A 17,165-nucleotide genomic window follows, 5' to 3' on the forward strand; every position below is an offset into this window, starting at 1 on the left:
TGTGTCCTATCCACTGGCTCCTGCAGCCTGATTGCCTTACCCTACTCTGGTGCAATAAATAAGTCAGCTTCTTCTGTTTGCTGCTCAATAGTCTTTCAGAAGGTAAAGCCCTGTGCTTTTGGAATGGCAAGTCTTCCTGTTTGCTATGCCCTATTACCTCAGTCTGTAGTAGGCTGGTATGTAAGGGGAGCATATGGTTAGGTATTAATGATTTAGTTAGTGATTTATACAATGTATCCATCACACATTCTCCAAGAGCAAGTATAAAAGCTTAAAACAATAATGATTTCTTGGCAAATGGCACCTTTGAAGGCTCTTGCCACAAATAATACTTGATGCATTCCCCACAACCCTTCTCCCCACTCCAGCAAAAGCCTGCTTCAACATATGGGCCCTGATGGCAACACCCACAAGAGGAAATGGGAACAAACCCGCATTGGCCCCAGGACACTGACTGGATGATATAACAGGTTTTTTTCTTTCTCTACCTTCACCAGGAAAATGAAAATTACTCTTCATCTAACTAGGAAATTCAGGCTCTTTCACATCAGTGGGAGGAAGTGAATTCCAAAATAGAACACCCTGACCTGAGACTTCGCTTTCTCCCAGTATGGAAACACAGGGAGTGTAAGAGAGATTTCCTCTCCACTAGCTGATCCCTGCTCTTGTGACTCTTTGGGAGACAGCGCAGAACTAGGTAATCTAAGTCAACCTCTAGAAAAACAGAGAAACAGGAGCATCATGTCACACAAATTCGGAGTGGGGTAGAGTTATGTCAGCAAATAGAACATTATAAGTGATTATGTTATATCCTGCAAAGTCAGGGATTGGAGGGAACGGAGCATATAGATATATGAAAAGTTGTGGGGGGACCAAGATCTGTCAACTGCCCCCTTATCCCATAGCAAATGATGCCTCTACAGAGAAACAAAAAGCCGTAACTTTCTTTTGTATAATTGTTAGATCAATATTGAAGCAGGAGGGAAAAAATGAATCATAGTTTCTGACACTGGGCTGCTTGCATACTGATGGAGCCATAAACCTTCAGGTACTTAGCACCAGCAAGAGGCTCAGAATTGCCTATTCGAATTAATTACTTCATTTTGGAAAGACATTTCCCATTTTATTCCAGGTGAAAAGTTTTTTGCTTGAGGGGTGTGAAAAATAGCGGGTAGGGGAAATGGAAATCAATTGTTTTAATTTAATGATGTAGCAGTCGCCTTATATGGGTTTCTTAGACAGATCAACTGAAAGTTATTAAAGAAAAATCACTAACATCCACATGCAGCCAATTCCTTTTTTGTTTTTACGAAGTTGTGAAACTCCTATGGTGGGGGGAGGAGGGGCAATGCCACACAGAGGCATAGAAGCAGCTGTGAGGTCACTGGAATAGATTATTCCATGTAATATATATAGAAGTGATAACAGAAACCAGACAATGACATAAAGGAGACAGAGAACCTATGTACTGGTGGGGAAGTCAGTGAAGAGAGCGTTTGGAAGGGGAATTGCCTAGCTATGCCCTACAAATAAATCACCAGCTTGATCCTTCACCCATTGAAGTCAATGGGAGTTTTGCCAGAGTTTCACCCCCTGGCTTAGTTCTGCACCCTTGAAGTCAAGGTTAAAGCTCCCACGGGTGTCAGTAGTTCAGGATCAGGCACTTAGGACCTGGATCAAAGCTCACCAAAGTCAATGGGAGGCTTTCCATTGATTTAAATGGGCATAGGGTCAGGGGCTAGGTCTCCCTGGTGCAAGTGAGGAGTATCCCAAATCCTAGGTGGGACTGCACACCAATCCCCTTTTGTGGAGGCCAGGGCCCAGTCCTATTCAATATATTTACAAATGATCTGGAAAAAGGGGTAAACAGTGAGGTGGCAAAATTTGAAGATGATACAGTTAAGTCCCAGGCAGAGCTACAAAAGGATATCTCAAGACTGGGTGACCGGGCAACAAAATGGCTGATGAAATTCAATGTTGATAAATGCAAAGTAATTCACATTGGAAAACATAATCCCAACTATACATTTAAAATGATGGGGATCTAAATTAGCTGTGAGCACTCAAGAAAGAGATCTTGGAGTCATTGTGGATAGTTCTCTGACAAAACCCATTCAGTGTGCAGCGGCAGTCAAAAAGGTGACAGAATGTTGGGAATTATTAAGCAAGGGATAGATAATAAGACAGAAAATATCATATTGTCTCTATATAAATCCATGGTATGCCCACATCTTGAATACTGTGTGCAGATGTGGTCACCCCATCTCAAAAAAGATATATTGGACTTGGAAAAGGTTCAGAAATGATTAGGGGTATGGAACAGCTGCCGTATTAGAAGAGATTAATAAGACTGGGACTTTTCAGCTTGGAAAAGAGATGACTAAGGGGGGGATATATAACAGAAAATGTGGAAATGGCAGAGGTACTTAATGACTTCTTTGATTCTGTTCTCACCAAGAAGGTTGGTGGTGATTGGACGTCCAACATAGTGAATGCCAGTGAAAATGAGGTAGGATCAGAGGCTAAAATAGGAAAAGAACAAGTTAAAAATTACTTAGACAAGTTAGATATCTTCAAGTCATCAGGGCAAGACGAAATGCATCCTAGAATACTCAAGGAGCTGACTGAGGAGATATCTGAGCCATTAGCGATTATCTTTGAAAAGTCATGGAAGACAGGAGACATTCCAGAAGACTGGATAAGGGCAAATATAGTGCCCATCTATAAAAAGGGAAATAAGGACAACCCGGGAAATTACAGACCAGTCAGCTCAACTTCTGTACCTGGAAAGATAATGGAGCAAATAATTAAGCACTCAATTTGCAAACATCTAGAAGATAATAAGGTGATAAGTAACAGTCAGCATGGATTTGTCAAGAACAAATTGTGTCAAACCAACCTGATAGCTTTCTTTGACAGGGTAACAAGCCTTGTGGATAGGGGGGAAGCAGCAGGTGTGGTATATCTTGACTTTAGTAAAGCTTTTGATACTGTCTCACATGACCTCATAAACAAACTAGGGAAATGCAACCTAGATGGAGCTACTATAAGGTGGGTGCAAAACTGGTTGGAAAACCATTCCCAGAGAGTAGTTATCAGTGGTTCACAGTCATGCTGGAAGGGCATAATGAGTGGGGTCCCTCAGGGATCCGTTCTGGGTCCAGTTCTGTTCAATATCTTCATCAATGCTTTAGATAATAGTATAGAGAGTACACTTATAAAATTTATGGATGATAACAAGCTGGGAGGGGTTGCAAGTGCTTTGGAGGATAGGATTAAAATTTAAAATGATCTGGACAAACTGGAGAAGTGGTTTGAAGTAAACAGGATGAAATTCAACAAGGACAAATGCAAAGTACTCCATTTAGGAAGGAACAATCAGTTTCACACATACAAAATAGGAAATGACTGCCTAGGAAGGACTACTGCGGAAAGGGATCTGGGGGTCATAGTGGACCATGAGCTAAATATGAATCAACAGTGTAACACTGTTGCAAAAAAAGTGAACATCATTCTGGGATGTATTAGCAGGAGTGTTGTAAGCAAGACATGAGAAGTAATTCTTCCGCTCTACTCTGCGCTGATTAGGCCTCAACTGGAGTATTGTGTCCAGTTCTGGGTGCCACATTTCAGGAAAGATGTGGACAAATTGGAGAAAGTCCAGAGAAGAGCAACAAAAATGATTAAAGGTCTAGAAAACATGACCTATGAAGGAAGATTGAAAAAATTAGGTTTGTTTAGTCTGGAAAAGAGAAGACTGAGAGAGGACATAATAACAGTTTTCAAGTACATAAAAGGTTGTTACAAGGAGGAGGGAGGAAAAAAAATCTTCTTAACTGCTGAGGATAGGACAAGAAGCAATTGGCTTAAATTGCAGCAAGGGAGGTTTAGGTTGGACATTACGAAAAACTTTCTAACTGTCAGGGTGGTTAAGCACTGGAATAAATTGCCTAGGGAGGTTGTGGAATCTCCATCATTGGAGATTTTTTAAGTGCAGGTTAGACAAACACCTGTCAGGAATAGTCTAGATAATACTTAGTCTTGCCATGAGTGCAGGGGACTGGAATCAGATGATCTCTCGAGGTCCCTTCCAGTCCTATGATTCTATGATTTAACATTTGACCATATTCAGCCACACATTATTTGCTTGCACCCACTTTACCAAGTGATCCCGATTTCTCTGTATCAATAACCTGCCCTCTTCCTTGTTTACCACTCCCAGTCTTTGTGTCATTGCAAACTTTAGCAATGATGATTTTATGTTGTCTCCCAGGTCATTGATAAAAATATTAAATAGCATAGGGACAAGAGCTGATCCCTGTGGGACCCCACTAGAAATAATGATGATTCCTCACTTATGCTTACATTTTCAGACCTATCTTTAATATGGAGATATACCTATCTCATAGAGTGGAGGGGACCTTGCAAGGTCATTGAGTTGTGTCCAGTCCCTGTCTTCACAGCAGGATCAAGTACTGTCCCTGCCACATTTTTGCCCTAGATTGCCCCCTTAAGGATTGACCTCATAACTCTGGATTTAGCAGGCCAATGCTCAAACCACTGAGCTATCCCTCCTCCCTAATTTTTAATCCATTTAATGCATGTATCTTTTTGGGCATCTAGTAACATGTTCTTAAATAGTTCCCAATTATTGTTCACCTTTTTCTGTTTAATTTTTTTCTCCTAACTGATTTGGCTCAAAAATGTTTTCATCTTTGCGAAATTGGCACTTTTAATGCATCATATCTATATTACTGGTCTGGGCTTTATTCTGTTCGCACATAGCAGATGTACTCAAGTCAGGATCATTTGTATCTCAATTACCACTAATTTTTAGTTCTGTGGTCAATTCCTCTTTATCTGTCAAGGTGAGGTCTAATGGAATTCCTCCTTGTCACAAGCAACACCTTTTGAGTTAGGAAATTGTCATCTATAATTTTTAGAAATGCCAAGGATGTTTTCAAACTAGCAGCCTGAGACCTCTAGCATATGTCACTCAGATTGAAATTGGTCACAATAATGCAGCTTTTTCCCCTACATATTATAGATACGTGCTTAAGGAACTGGTCAGCCTATTCCCTAATGTGATTTTGGTGGACTGTAATAGACACCAATTAATACCCCGTCTTGTGTTTTATCTGTTCAATGTGTGGACGTTCGAGGTCATTTGTCAGTGACTCAGAAGCAGGTAATGCCAGTTTTGACAGTGCTACTCCCCCTTCCCTTCCTTTTGCCCACTCAAACCTTCCTAAATAGGTTATACCAATTGAGTGTAACATTCCAATGATGCAAATCTTTCCACCAGGTTTCAGTAATACCAAGTAGGCTGAATTTATGCTCATGAGTGAGCAATTCCAATTCCTCTTATTACCCAGGCTCCTAGCATTGGTATATAGACAATTAAAGGATTCCAATATCCCTGAAAAACTTTACTCTGCAATGCCCTTGTCAAGAGGTTTAATATTTGACTGAATAGACAGACCAAGACACATAAATAGGGCTCTACCAAATTCATGGCTGTGAAAAACACGCCATGGACCATGAAATCTGGTCTCACCCGTGAAATCTGGTCTTTTCTGTACTTTTACCCTATACTATACATATTTCACAGGGAGTCAACTGGGAGTCCCAACCCAAAAGGGACTTCCTGGGGGGGTCACAAGGTTATTGTAGGAGGGTTATGGTAGTCCCACCCTTACCTCTGTGCTGTCTTCAGAGTTGGGTGGCCAGAGAGTGGTGACTGCTGGCTAGATGCCCAGCTCTGAAGGCAGCACCCCACCAGCAGCAGTGCAGAAGTAAGGGTGGCAATACCATACCATGCCACCCTTACTTCTGCACTGCTGCCTTCAGAGCTGGGCGGCTGGAGAGTGGCAGCTGCTGGTCGAGGGCCCAACTCTGAAGGTAACAGCACAGAAGTAAGTGCGGCAATACCATACCATGCCATCCTTCCTTCTGCGCCGCTGCCGGCAAAGGTGTTGCCTTCAGAGCTAGGCTCCTGGCCAGCAGCCGCTGTTCTCTGGTCACCAAACTCTGAAGGCAGCGTCACCGCCAGCACCAGCGCAGAAGTAAGGGGGGCAATATCATGAGCCCCTCCCCCCATCTCCTTTTGGGTCAGGACCCCTACAATTACAACACCATGAAATTTCAGATATCTGAAATTTACAATTTTAAAAATTCTATGACTGTGAAATTGACCAAAATGGACCGAAAATTTGGTAGGGCCCTATATATAAACATAACAAGCCACGTTCATTCCTGGTATAGATAGGGTAGAGTAAAATTCAGCAAGCTAACTAACTTTCCATACTATACCCCTCTCCCTTCAATCCGAGTGACCCTACCATGCAAATATCTGGTAGGACAGTAAAATGGACAGAGAAACACTGTCGTGTTTGGTCAAATATGCTTCCTCATGAAAGTCCCTCATTGAGACACCCCATGGCCTCTGTGAGCCCCACCAGTGTCTTTCATAGTTTGCTTTAGACACAGCATAAATCCACCAGCTTTCAGTCTAATTTCACAAGATGAATGGTTTTAATATTTTTAGTGTACTCGGCACCCCAGAGAAGAGAAAGATGCTCATCCAAAGTTTGGACACGTGGATAAACTCTCCCCCCACATTGTTTATTAAATATGTTAAAACATCATAGGTCTTTCTGTCCCTGGAGCTAATCAAATTGCTCACTGAGGCCATATTAGAGGAATGAGTTTTCTAGCGGTTATTAAAAAAATAGGAGAGTAAAGATGTTTATTGTCCATGTGAGATGTAACCTTATTAGCTCCTCAGCACAGGGATACAGAGCTGTTGCAATGGGAAATAACATACTACATGAAGGATTGAGCAGTGTGGGAATGTAGGCCTTTAGGTGGCCTGAATAGGTTTTCTTAATTATTTTTATTACAGTAGTGGCTTGAGGCTTCTATTGAGATCAGGGCCCCATTGTTCTAAACACTGTACAAACAGACAAAACAGACATGGGGAGGGGAGGGCAAATGGTGTCCTACTGTCCTGCAGTGTGTATGTGGCAGGGTCTCCACTGCACAGTTCAGGCCCCATTTTACCCCTTTCCTTCAGTGCTGTAGTCTCTGCTTTGGCTGCTTCTGCAGCTGCTCCTACCAGCTATCTCCTGAGGCTACCAAACAGGAGGCTAGCTACTGCCACTTGCTTTTACATTGTGGACTATTTGTCCTTTACAAACTGGACTGAGAGCCCTCCCTCCCGCCAAACTCATTTCACAGAGGCCATGGAACAGCTGTCAGATGATCACATTTGTTTTTTAAGGACTTGAGCTAAACTTTAGCATGTGCCCGACTGCAAAGCAGAAAGGCCTTACAGCCCATTGCCTGAGCTATTCAACCTCCTCCCCAGCTCCGCTCCATTTGAAAACCTCCATTCTGACCTCCCTGGTGTCCAAACAGATAGCATGCTCACACTTCACATTTTAATTATATGACCGTGGGGTCTATCTACACATCCCTCGCTTACTCTTCCCTGATTGATTTTTATAGTCTGTCGGAGCTCTCTCTCTTTCTGACACCAGCATTTTTTGCTTGGTCCCTCCTCTGCCACCAATGGACATGCTGGACAGCCTGGTGTAAGAAAATGAACACTGACTGTATTCATGTGGGGTCAGTGATAGCACAATAAATTCCTGTGCATGCTGTGCTCTCTTCATTAATGTCATTCACTGGCCTCCACAAGACAAAGCCAATGACAGATCATCGAGAGTAATGAGGCAGAGATAACTCACCAGAGAATGCAATTGCAAATTAATTTTAGTTTCATTACTTGTCCTGCTGAATTACATTAATTAAGGAGGAAAGGAGAAACATGTTTGCTCAGCTATTTTCACTGTCCGGTTACAGAAAACCAATACTCTGTGCCCAACTTGTTCAAAGAAATTAGCGAACGAGAGGGAAAAGTGGCAGGGGGTGGAGTGGGAGGGGGCGACACCCTCATAATCCATAGCCCAGTTGAACAGTATGCAAATCCATTAGCAGAGGGAGACATGCTCTTCCTAGCAATAGCAGTTGCTTGTAAATAGTGCCAGAAGCAGGAGCGCTGCCAGCTTTTTTCCCACCCTAGGCGGCAGAAGGTCCCACCCCTGAAATATTGCCGACGACCGGGGCAGCCGAAGATACGGCTGCCGCGGTCGCCGCCCCCCAAATGTTAGTGCCCTAGGCGACCGCCTAGGTCGCCTAATGGGTTGCACCAGCCCTGGCCAGAAGTCATTGAAACCATTCAGGGCTGGATTTTCAACTATGTCTAAGTAGAGTTCCCGTGCAGTGGGGAGGAGTAATCATGATACCAGTTTGAATCCCCGATGCTGCATCACTGGCCGTGGTGTAAGAGCCCTCCAGGAGCGAGCCTGAGTGGTGCAAAGTAGATGAAGCAGACCAGAGACTCTGATCCTCTAGTCTAGATGCTTCTGTCACAGTTCAGTGCAATGGCACCTGAATTTCCCCCTCCATGGTCCAGCAAGGGCACCCACTCTCACACTTTCAGCTTCCCAGCTGCCTCTGCACAGTAGGGTGGAGACCCGTGTCTCTTTCTCCCTCCTGGCCAGGTATTTCCCCGCCTACACTGTGAATTCCTTAGCAAAGTCAGACTGCCTCAGCAGGCCTGCTCTGCTTTTCTCCTCAGAGGCTATAAACAGCGTATTACCTACCATTAAGTTACCACACAGCTCTTTCTAAGCAAGCATATTTATTCTTAAGGTAAAAGTATTACCGAGAAAACATATTCCAAACAATAAAAGAACCTTGTCCCATGCTAATAAGTTTACCAGAGATCACCCCACCCCTCCATCTCCACCCAGGGCTCGCATTGGTGTCAGTCCTTCCTACGGATTAGGGCCACTCCCGTTGGACAGAAGGTTCTGTCCATTTGCTGGACCAGAATGAAGACCCTGAGTCAGTTTAAACTCAGGTTATTTGTCCCAAAGTCCTTTCTTTGTCTGCTGGTCTCTGGAGAATCCCATTTGAACCAGTATATGCAAGTATCTGCAGGTGGTGGTGCCTCTTTGGAGGTGTTACAACCTGATTATACTTTTGTAGTCACCTTTCACTGTTCTTAGTTCTTCATGTGCTGTGGTTCCTCTCCCCCATGGAATTTCATATAATCCCTGGTCCACAGTGATACATAAACTTAATACCATTATTTTCTCCCAAAGATTTTGCAGGAAATTGCCATGTCTGTCACAGCTTCTCTGAATTTACCTGATCAGATTTGGTTTGGACAATGGGGACTAAACATCTCAGCAGATCAGACATTCTTTCAAGAGTTCAGTTTCTCCTTCCTGATTTTAGTCAGGCTTAGAAAAATCCACAGAGATTTTCTGTCATGATATAGACACTTTTGCTTCTGGGTGAAACTAGCAAGTGCAGAAGTACAACTATGTGGAAATGTCAATTACAAATAAAAATTAGTCAAGCTTCAAGACACACACACCTTTTGGATTTCATTCAAATTTGGGGTAAATATTTAGGTATATTCTTCTTTAATACTCATTGGCTGGCCAGATCTTATTTATAAACACCTCATTATACTGTTATTTTTTTAATACCTGAAAAGTTAAAGTTTTTTCTGAATTATAAGCAACTGAAAACAGGGAGTTACAAAGGAAGTTGTTAGATAATCTTAATAATAAGTGTTGCTACTGCACTGCTTATAACCTTATGTGTCTGCATTATGCTTGTGTGTGTGTATACACACATTTTATGTCCACTTCCTCCGGCATTTGGGCAAAAGGGGAGTTGATACTTTGGGATCTATTGGAGTGATCTGGTGCCATTATTATTATGGCTATTCTTATCTTCATGATTACTAGGGGGTTATTTATTGTTGAATGGGCAGTTCTGCAAGTAAACTGAAATGCGGTTTGTTGTATGAGGGGAAAACAGTCAAAAATGATGATCCCACAAACTGTTTGCTATTTGATGTGAAATAGCAACAATATGTATTATTACTTTATTTTTCTGTCCTGGACACAGCCCCTGGCTCTTGGAATGTGTTTGAGAAACCAGTCAAATCTGGAACCACTCTCTGTGCTTTCTGTCGTGTTATACTCTGCTTTCCTCTCAGCCCACTCTCACACACTTTACCACCCAGCCTCCATCTCTCTCTCTCTCTCTCTCTTTCTATATTTTGCAATGCAAGCGACATGTCAGGAATAAGTTACAGAGACATCCAAATTAGGAGGACACGTGAATAACTTTGTGTCCACTTCTCCCACATAGTCTATTTCAGGAAGCAGTGCTGGTTTGGCTGATGACAATGCTCAGCATAGATTTTTTGCTGCCTTTTTAACACCCTGGATTGTTTTGCATCAGATTATTGATTCGGTACATCTGCTGAGCTGCACTGCCATATGATACAGCAGAACACCACATGTCTTGTCACATGAAACATATGGGAAAAGAAAGGGGAAGTCTGGTACAGTGGTTAAAGGACAGGACAGATGTAAGAGGTTCTATTTCTGACCCAGCCATAGGCTAGCTGTGTGAATTTAGGCATATCACTTTGAAAATCTTACCCTAAGGCACAAAGGGCAGTTAGGCATCCAATTCTCAATGAAAATCAAATGGAATTGGGTATCTAAGTCCTATTTGTGCCTTTGAAAATCTCCCCCTGTATCTCTTTGGGCATAGTTTTCTCCATCTGGGGAATATAGTAGGGATGGGAGTACTCACTACAGTAGGGGATGATACTTGCCTACCTAACAGTGGTGTTGTGAAGGTTAATTCATTAATTTTTGAATGTACCTCTGGGGTTCTTGAAAGGAAATTGCTATATAAGTGCAGAGTACTATTTTCTTCATGAGTTCCCCAACCAAGAGATAAACTCCTCTGTTATTGCAGGACAACAGACGATACAAAAAGATGCAAGTGACTCTTCCAAGAATGCCCTGGTGACATTGGTGCCTCCCTCTGTACCACAGTGGCAACCACCAAGTCATAGTGTGCTCCAATAGCTCCTTAGTCCAGTTGGGAACATGGGATGTTCTATTGTGTTTTTGATGTTCATGTGGCACTCTTCTACTCATAGGCTTATAAGCTTTACAGTCAGAAGGGACCATCATCATCATCTAGTCTGACCTCCTGCACATTGCAGGCCATAGAACCTCACCCACCCTCTCCTGTAATAGACCCATAACCTCTGGCTGTGTTACTGAAGTCCTCAAATCATGATTTAAAGACTTCAAGTTACAGAGAATCTGCCATTTACACTAGTTTAAACCTGCAAGTGACCTGTGCCCCATGCTGCAGAGGAAGGCAAAAAGAACCCAGGACCTCTGCCAATTTGACCTGGGGGAAAATTCCTTCCCGACCCCAAATATGGTGATCAGTTAGACCCTGAACATTTCAGTGAGACCCACCAGCCAGACACCTGGGAAAGAATTCTCTGTAGTAACTGAGAGCCCTTGCCATTTATTGTCCCGTCACTGGCCTTTGGAGATATTTGCTGCTAGCAGTTGCAAATCGGCTATCTGTTGTAGGCAGTCTTCTTACATCATTCCCTCCATAAACTTATCAAGCTCAGTCTTGAAGCCAGTTAGGTTTTTTGCCCCCACTGGAATGTCTGTTCCAGAACTTCACTCCTCTGATGGTTAAAAACCTTCATCTAATTCCAAGCCTAAACTTGTTGATGATCCATTTGTTCTTGTGTCCACATTGGCGCTTAATTTAAATAACTCCTCTCCCTCCCTGGTATTTATCCCTCTGATATATTTATAGAGAGAATCATATCTCCCCTCAGCCTTCATTTGGTTAGGCTAAACAAGCCAAGCTCTTTGAGACTTATCTCACAAGGTAGGTTTTCCATTCTGATCATCCTAGTAGCCCTTTTCCGCACTTGTTCCAGTTTGTATTTGTCTTTCTTAAACATGGGAGACCAGAATTGCACACAGTATTCCAGATGAGGTCTCACCAGTGCCTTTGTTATAATGATACTATTAACACTCCCATGTCTCTACTGGAAATACCTCACCTGATGCATCCTAGGACTGCATTAGCCTTTTTCATGGCTGCATCATATTTGCAGCTCATAGTTATCCTGTGATCAACAAATACAACCAGGTCTTTCTCCTTCTCTGTTGCTTCCAACTGATAAGTCCCTAGCCTATAGCAAAAATTCTTGTTGTTAGTCCCTAAGTGCATGACCTTGCACTTTGCACTATTAAATTTCATCCCATTTCTATTGCTCCAGTTTTCAAGGTTGTCCAGATCATCTTGTATGATATTCCGGTCCTCCTCCATATTGGCAATACCTTCCAACTTTGTGTCATCCGCAAATTTTATTAGCACACTCCCACTTTTTATGCCAAGGTCATTAATAAAAATGTTAAGTAAGATTGGCCACAAGACCGATCCCTAAGGAACTCCACTAGTAACCTCCCTCCAGCCTGACAGTTCACCTTTCAGTATGACCCATGATAGTCTCCCCTTTAACCAGTTCCTTACCCACCTTTCAATTCTCATATTAATTCCCAACCTCTCTAGTTTAACTAATAATTTTCCATGTGGAACGGTATCAAATGCCTTACTGAAATCCAGGTAGATCTACTCCATTTCCTTTGTCTCAAAAATCAGTTATCTTCTCAAAGAAGGAGATCAGGTTGGTCTGGCATGATCTCCACTTTTTGTAAAACCATGCTGTATTTTATCTGAAATACCATTTACCTCTATGTCCTTCACGACTTTCTCTTTCAAAATTTGGTCCAAGATCTTACCTACAATTGAGGTTACACTACCAGGCCTGCAGTTTCCTAGATCACTTTTCTCCTCTTTCTTACAAATAGGATCTATATTAGCAATTCTCCGGTCATAGGATATTATTCCCCCAGTTTACAGATTCATTAAAAATTCTTGCTATTCAGCTTGCAATTTCTTGTGTCAGTTCCTTTGATACTCTTGGATGGAGATTATTGTAACGTACAGTGCACAGTAACTACTGAACCTATTATTTTGTTGTACCTTTTTCCTGCATCTGCCTCAAAATTATGTGACAGTTTTTACCACAATTGATTTCTGTTTTGAAGGACATTTTAATTACCAAACAAAAGATCAGGAGTGCAAAATTACACCACTGCACAGCAATGTGGTGTCAGATAATAACATCCAGAGTGGACCCTCTGCTATTGTTAAGATAGAGCAGTGTATTGATGAACAGCAGCAACCAGATTGGCATTACCGTCACTCTGTTTAGAATAATGACTTGTGTCAGCCCTTGAACACCATGAGCTAAATGAACACACACACACACACAAACACCCACCCACTCCAAGGAACCCCACTTAGCAGACCAGAGAGAATCCAATTCATGGATTTCACTTGTAAGTAGCTTATGGAGAAAAATCATACAGCAACACTAAGGCCTTGTCTACATTGTGAATTTGTCCGATTCCAGCCATCAGCAGCTAGCCACTGATTCCTACCCCCTCATTTCAAGTAGGGGTAAGTTCCACTGGGCAAATTGCAGCTTTCCTTGTTTACATTAGGGGTTTGCACCTGTGCTGGCTTTCTAGTGGCTGGCTACTAATGGCTGAAATTGAGACATATTCCCATTGTAGATGAGGGCTAATTGATGGACTGCACCACTTCAGGTTAGTGCAGTGCCAAATACGGGGTTGAATTCAGCAGACTGCCCTCTCCAACAGTGTCAAGCACTCAGTGGGAAAGGATTATGTAATGAATGGTGATCAAGAAGTTCACTGGAAACCTTAGTCAGCATAAGGTAAGGGATAGGGTGGAGGTCATGATGGAGAAAAGCAAGAAGTGTGTGGCCACATTCAGTGCCTGCAAATCTGTGGCTCTTATATTAAGAGGTTCTTCGGGTGGGAAGCTGAAAGTTATTATATTGACACAAAGTGAATGAGGAGTTTGCTGAGTCTGGCAGCATTGGATGAAAAATGCCACTGAGAAAATGCTGAATGGTGAGAGGTAGAATTAAATCATCCAACAATTAGAAAATAATTAAGTAATGACATGTGCTATTAAGCAATAAACTCTAAGTGCTGGTTCAGGTGTGAAGACATGGGTTCCTGACATCATAAATCCCAGATCTGGACAGTATCCTGCTGTAGGAGCTGATGATGATGTCAGCTATTATTTCTGTAGAAAATAATGGTGGGTGGTTGACACAATGAGAAGTAATAGGAAGAGAATGTTTATTATGGCTGGAACAGGGCCAAGAGAGAAGAAAGTGGAGCAACAGTGCTGCATTCAGGGAGGAACAATGCACTGCAGCCCTGCTAATGGTGCCAAGCAACAAGTAACCAGGAATGCTGTAAATCTATAATGAATATGCTATGTTCTTGCTCCTATACCAGAGGGCAGCAATAATGATGATGATAATTATTATGACTCACATTTCTCTAACTTGAAAAGTATTTTACAAACATTGCAAAGCAATTTATAATATCTATATAATGTGTGTGTTTGTTATCTAAATATAAAACATAACAAAATGTGTTAAGAGAATGTTGTTTAGGTTGTAAAGTCAAGAACTCAAAAGTTAGGAAGTACTAGATGTGTGGTTGTCTGCATCTCCCAACCTTGTGTGTCTGTTCTATGCACTGACTGAGGTGGGGGTCTTGTAGAAAAATAGTATTTTATTATGTGCTTAAATAGTTATAATGCATACACACAAAGGGGCAGGATTAAGTTTGCATGGGCAACCAGAAATCTGGCATTCCCTAACTTTTGAATACTTAGCTTTGCAATTAAACAACATTCTTTCAATGTACTTTTTGTGTATAATTTCTTAGGGTTTTTTTAAGGGGAAAATCAAATTCTGTTATGTGCAGGTTTACAGGGGAAGGTGAGCCTGCCCTTTTCACTCCCTTTACAGCTGCACTGGCAGTTCCCTGGTGTTCCCAATGCAGTGCCTACTGTTGCTGCTGCTTTGACAGCCTTGGAAGGGTCAGTGATTTTGGCAGGCTCCAAACATTTCCATAAGAAAAGCAAGTGGGAGAAGAGAAATGGTGATTTTTCAGTATCTTAATGTTAGAGTCAAACTGAATGGAATTTTGAGACAAAAAAATAAACATAAAAATCTGTAGCTTGAAAGGATTCCCCTTGCTGCATATCAAAGGCCTGCTGCAAATGATGGTGACATGAGAATTTTGCAACAACAAAAAAACTAGCAAGGATCATAGAATCGTAGGACTGGAAGGGACCTCAAGAGATCATCTAATCCAGTCCCCTGCACCCAAGGCAGGACTAAGTATTATCTAGAACATCCCTGACAGGTGTTTGTCCAACCTGCTCTTAAAAATCGCCAATGACAGAGATTCCACAGTCACCCTAAGCAATTTATTCCAGTGCTTAACCACTCTGACAGTTAGAAAGCTTTTCCTAATGTACAACCTAAACCTCCTTTGCTGCAATTTAAGCCCATTGCTTCCTGTCCTATCCTCAGAGATTAAGGAGAACAATTTTTCTCCCTCCTCCTTATAACAACCTTTTATGGACTTGTAGGTATATCCTTTATTATGGAAAGTGTTACACCACTTTATGCAGCCCTGACTGTACATGCTCAGGGTTTGTGTGTCGTCTTCTTCATACAGAGAAGAGTTGATAACTGATGTGACCCCCAGGGAAAGCTCAGAAGAATTATCATGAGGGTCAGGAGCTGAAGCTTCAAGGGGAGGTTTCAGTTCCTGTATCTATGAGTCTCAATCAAAACCTGATGGGGATTGAAATGTAGGGCAGAGTGGCGTTTGAAAACGTGGACTGTTCAAATCGAATTGGCTCTGAGCGACACACAGGCTGGTGCAACCCGGATCCCCAAGGGAGAGGCAAAGTCCCGAGGAGTGTGAGTGAACCGCAGAGGTGGGCTTATCCCCACGCAAGCTAGGCTTCGGTTGCACAGACCCCCAGGAGTCAGAACTGGGTCGCTGGGGGACAAGCACTCATGCAAGTGCTTCCAAAGGCGGAAGTGGGGGAATATGGTGGGCTGAAGAAGAGGGGCGGGGAGTTGAACATGGAGAGGAGGCAGAGGGCAACAGACCCTGTGCTAAGGTTACCAGATGTCCCAATTGTATATGGACAGTCCGGATTTTTTGGTCTTTTTCTTATATAGGGTCCTATTACCCCCCCCCCCCACCTCCTGTCTTGATTTTTCACATTTGCTGTCTGGTCACCCAAGCCCCTGCTTGGGGGAGGTGGGGGATAGGGTGACCAGATGTCCCGTTTTTAAAGGGACAGTCCCGTTTTTTGGGACTTTTTCTTATATAGGCGCCTATTACCCCCACCCCGTCCCTTTTTTCCACAGTTGCTAACTGGTAACCCTATGGGGGGAGGACTAGTCACTAGCGCCCTGTTTCCCTGGGCTCCGGGCTTTCCCCTCCGGCTCTGCGAGGAGGGGACGCTAGGACCCTGCCCGAGACGCCAGCTGGGAATCCCCCACCCCCGGGGGGCAGGTAGAGGCTGCACGCGGCTCAGCAAAGAGCCACAGCTCCAGCCGCGCGGCAGAGAGCCGACGGGCAAGGCAGAGCGAGGGGGATCGGAGCCCGGCCCCAGCCGCAGCGCCTCCGCCCCGGGACGGCGTTGGCCACCCCGCCCGGCCAGGGAGCTCAGAGCTGGTAAAGTTCGCCCGGTCCCCGGGCAGTTCCCGGCCCGGCTCGGTCTCTCTCCGGCTTAGCACAAGAGGAGTTCAGGCAAAGGCGCGGCGGGCGCTGTGAATGCAGCGGCGCCGGGGCTGCGAAGCGATGGCAGGCGCGGAAAGTTTGGGCCAGCGGGACACCTGTCTGTGCCCCGGGTTTGCGGTCTCCTAGCCCAGACTCGCTGCTGCTGAGAGGGGTGTGTTGGGATGTATGAGGGGGTGCTGTGTGTGGGTGCTGGGGTATGGGTGTGTGTTGGGGTGTCTGTCTGTGTGCTATGCTATAGGTGTGTGTTGGGATGTATGAGGGGGTGCTGGGATGTGTGTGTGTTGGGGTGTCTGGCTGTGTGCTATGGTATGGGTGTGTGTTGGGATGTATGAGGGGGTGCTGTGTGTGTGCTGGGTATGTGTTGGGCTCTGAGGGGTTGCTGGGGTGTCCATATGTTGGGATGTATGAGGAGGTGCTGGGTGTGTGTTAAGGGGGTGCTCGGGGTGGTGTGTGTGTGTTGGGTGTCTGTATGTGTGTGCTGAGGCAGGGAGGACCAACCTTTAGATGTAAAAC

The sequence above is a fragment of the Trachemys scripta genome, chromosome 12, assembly GCF_013100865.1.
Source record: "Trachemys scripta elegans isolate TJP31775 chromosome 12, CAS_Tse_1.0, whole genome shotgun sequence".
Taxonomy (NCBI): domain Eukaryota; kingdom Metazoa; phylum Chordata; order Testudines; family Emydidae; genus Trachemys; species Trachemys scripta.